A 4,110-nucleotide genomic window follows, 5' to 3' on the forward strand; every position below is an offset into this window, starting at 1 on the left:
GTGAGTGAATCAACATTGCTTTGAATGATGCTGAGGGGTGCAGTGCTCCTACCTCTGCTTGAAGTCAGCATAGAGAACTCTACTGGGGAATCCCTTCCTGCAGATTCTGATCCCTTCCAGCACCCCGTTACAGCGCAGCTGGTGAAGCACCAGTTCATGCTCCATGGCACCTAAGCAATTCAGAGCATCAATGAACACCCGTTTCCAGAGAGGGGGAATGGCTGTAGCAGAGACAGATCTCTTTGTGCTTGAGCATCTTACCAGGTGTTTTTGTTTCATTGGGGATGATGCAACGGACAAAATGGGGGTGAGTGCTCCGTAGGTTGGTCATCAGCTTGTTTAAGTTCTCCTAGAGGGACCAGTTATTGATGTGAGTTTCTGATGCCCAGTGTTTGATGCATCAAGGCCATGGTAAGGGCTTTATGACTTCTCAAAATTAGCTGGGTTTCAGAGCACTTAGGTTAAGCCATAGAACCAAGTATTTTTTCTATTTGAATATTTTGAACACTATTTTTAAAGAGCGAAATAACATGATGTTGCCGTTGAGCTACTGGAAACTAATATACAATCACACACGTTCAGAAGTAATTAAATTTTCAGTTTTTCATGTTCCACCTTCTAAAGTCAACCTATCTAAGTTTAGAAAAGCAGAGTTTTTTCAAAAAGATAAATACCTCCTTGGAGAATGTTCTTAAGGAGACTCACAACGCCTGAACATATCACCCTAACAGAAACGGGGGAACGCTAGTTCTAGTCTGACTCAAAGACATAAAGATCTGAATAATACCCTCTCCAAACAAAACAAAAAACCAAGCAAATGAAAGGATTAGACTTTCATGATTTTTGAAGACTAAATGGTTATTTTTGAGCATTGTATATAAGCCATATTGAAATTAACCCTGGAAAACCTGATGTGGAATTTCCAGGATTTTAATGTTGTTACAACAATGCAAAACAGCCCTTTTATACGTAATCTTATCTCACCCCCTTTCTTCCTATCACAAAGAGATAGCAAATGCAGTACTGTACCCGGAAAAGAGCTGAGACAGTCTGGAAAGAAGAACCCTTCTTCTTGCCACCCTTTTTGCCACCACCCTCTGTGAATGGAAGAAAAGAAAAAAAGGTATTAAAATGTGGATATTGCCTATTGGAGACTGCAGAACACAAAACAACTTCAGACGTTTAGTGTTCTCTGCTCTAGTTCTGTGTCAACATGGTCCCATGCTGAAAATACAATTTTCACAGAGCTGACCTGCATCTGCTCCACCATAGTTGGCAAAGAGTAAGGCCAGCGTCTTCACAGATGATTTCTGGTACAACCCAATGACAGTTTCATTCAGAGGGTCCTTGTTCTTCTCCAGCCAGCCAGAGATGTTGTAGTCCACCGTGCCAGCGTAGTGCACAAGCGCAAAGTGAGCCTCAGCCTTGCCTTTGGCCGGTTTGGGCTTCTGGAAGTTGCTGGACTTGCCCAGGTGCTGGTCGTAGAGCTTGTTCTTGAAAGAGGTGTCAGTTGCCTTGGGGAACATGCACTCCTCTTCCAGGATGGAGAAGATGCCCATGGGCTGGAAGACATTACAACAGACAAGAAAGAGAAACAGATCCGAAAGGAGTCATCCTTTCATTGTGAAGTTTCTAGACTGAGAAGAGAAAGCTGTTCCCATGCATTTCATGAAAATGTCAGAGAAAATTAATTAGGCTCAACTTCTTTCAGTGTTGCTGTTTCATTTGAATTTACAAAATGCCTTTGGCGGTGAAAAAATTACAAATAGGACATTGTGAAATACTATCCTCTCCATAAAACTTCTTTACTGACAGGTACAGTCTTCTATATAACTTCATTTTGTAATCTGAAAATGAATGTCATCAGCAAAGTCCTGACATCTTGACTAGGATCTCCAGAAACACTTCTACCCTGTTGCCACTTTCATACGTTATACATTTGAAAAAGCTGGAATACTGTCACACAATTCTTAACTATGTCTCTTGCAACTATGGAAGATCCAACACACACCAGACTTGAACAGAAAAGGTACCTTCTCGATGAGCTCGATGCAGGCAGCCAGGTCCATCCCAAAGTCAATGAATGTCCACTCGATTCCTTCCTTCTTGTACTCCTCCTGCTCCAGCACGAACATGTGGTGGTTGAAGAACTGTTGCAGTTTCTCGTTGGTGAAGTTGATGCACAGCTGCTCAAAGCTGTTGAACTGCCAGACATGAAAAGACATGCAACATTTTCAAGGCTCCACAATAACAGCAAGGTGTTTTCCTAATTCATCATGGTTGATGCTATAAACACAAGGCCTCTTCCTGTGCCATCTCTCGAGGATAGGCTTTGCATTTAGAAAAGAGAGAAGGTTTCAAATTCATTGCGATTAGTAGATTAGTTTCCTGGGGTTTGGGGGGTTTTTTTACAGGATTAAAAAAGCTGGTCCCAAAATTCCTGGAAATAAATGTAGGAAGATACTACCCTCAATTAAAAATATGTCTTAAAATTCCCTTTACTCTCAATTGTTCTTCTATGAAAATGCTGGGATAACTCTGTTCCTTACATCAAAGATCTCGAAGCCAGCAATGTCCAGCACACCAATGAAGTACTGTCTGGGCTGCTTCGTATCCAGCTGTTGGTTGATGCGAATAACCATCCACAGGAACATCTTCTCATAGACAGCCTTTGCCAGGGCACCAACTGCATTGTTCACCTAAAGCAGAGAAGAAAGGACACGATTTATCTCCTAGGGTGAAAGCAGAATGCTCTACTAGTCCTTCAAACCAAGTATCTTCAACCTCCAGATTTTACCTGAGCCACATTTTGACCTTTGGTCACAAATTCATTCCCGACCTTGACTCGGGGGTAACACAGGGCTTTGAGCAACTCAGCTGAGTTGAGGCCCATCAGGTAGGCAGCCTTGTCAGCCACTAAAGACCAGAAAAGAGAGTGAGAGAAATAAATATTGCACAATTCCTAAAACTTGGTCCTTGAGGGACTGTCTCAAAAGTAACAACACTGTCCACTGTTACAAAGGTGCTCAAAAATATCTGAGTCAAAGCTACAAAGACAATTTCTCTGTTGTTTTCAAAACTCAGAGTCTACCACACTTCCTGCATTTCAGTTTCTACAAACGTTCTTCAAGAGAACTCATTGCTTTTGTCTTTTTTCAGGCATGGCTCTGGGACCCCTCACTTTCTTTGCAGTTGTATAGCAAGACGATTGATCACTTAGAGAGCTGGAGGCACGGATCATACTTCCTGCTGCGATGGAGACTCATCAGATACACCTCTCCCAGGTGAGGGTGAACAGAAGTGTCCCGTTCCAATAACGCTGAACCACTTCACTACTCCACAACACGGCAGAGATTGCATGGTGCTTTCCAACTGAAGCATGATAAATAATATTACAGGGACTGACATCCACACCTCCTGGCTTCCTGGCACTGTACACCTGATCTTATTATTTGTTAACTAGTCGCAGAGAAAAATGGCAGGTATCATTAGATGAGACAAACTTCTCAGCTGTCATCTAACCATTGAACAAAACCTACTTCTAGTTTACACGTTTGCATATTTAAAGCCTGAAATCTGTCCAAGTCCTTCTTTCGGTGACAATCTCTTTTGGAAAGTTTGGTGAATCTGCTGATACCTTCAGTGCCATCAGGCTCTGCCTGCTCCTCTCGTTGTTTCTGCTTGAACTTCAAGTTCCCGTAGTGCATGACGGCCCCCGTCAGCTTGTAGATGGCTGTCTTCTCGTCAGCAGTGAAGCCCAGGATGTCGATGGCACTCTGGCAGCAGAAACAGTAAAGTAAATGTATCTGTACCAGAGCTCCTACCCAGAGACAACTTGTTTAGTAAGTTACTTACATCCGTAGCCATCAGCTCCTCCTGGTCATTAATGCTGGGAACAGTGATTTCACCTTGACTCACAAAATGGTAGTCATAGGGGTTGGTGGTGATGAGGAGCATGTCTGAAATCAATTAAAGGGGAAACACTTTAGTGTTCCAGATGACACAATAAGCTATTGCTCAGTAATCTTCCACAAAAAAAGTTAATTGTCTTCCTACCAATTAGCTCTGGCTTCTTGTTAGACATGATCTGATAGAATATGTGGTAGCTTC

The 4,110-nt window shown here is 42.6% G+C and overlaps 1 pseudogene; it reads right to left on the minus strand.

The window, feature by feature from the left end:
- Positions 1-14: 14 nt before the first annotated feature.
- Positions 15-4,102, minus strand: LOC104488537 (annotated as a pseudogene).
- Between the last annotated feature and the right edge of the window lie 8 nt (positions 4,103-4,110).

The sequence above is a fragment of the Buceros rhinoceros genome, unplaced genomic scaffold (genome assembly GCF_000710305.1).
Source record: "Buceros rhinoceros silvestris isolate BGI_N320 unplaced genomic scaffold, ASM71030v1 scaffold4543, whole genome shotgun sequence".
NCBI lineage: Eukaryota > Metazoa > Chordata > Aves > Bucerotiformes > Bucerotidae > Buceros > Buceros rhinoceros.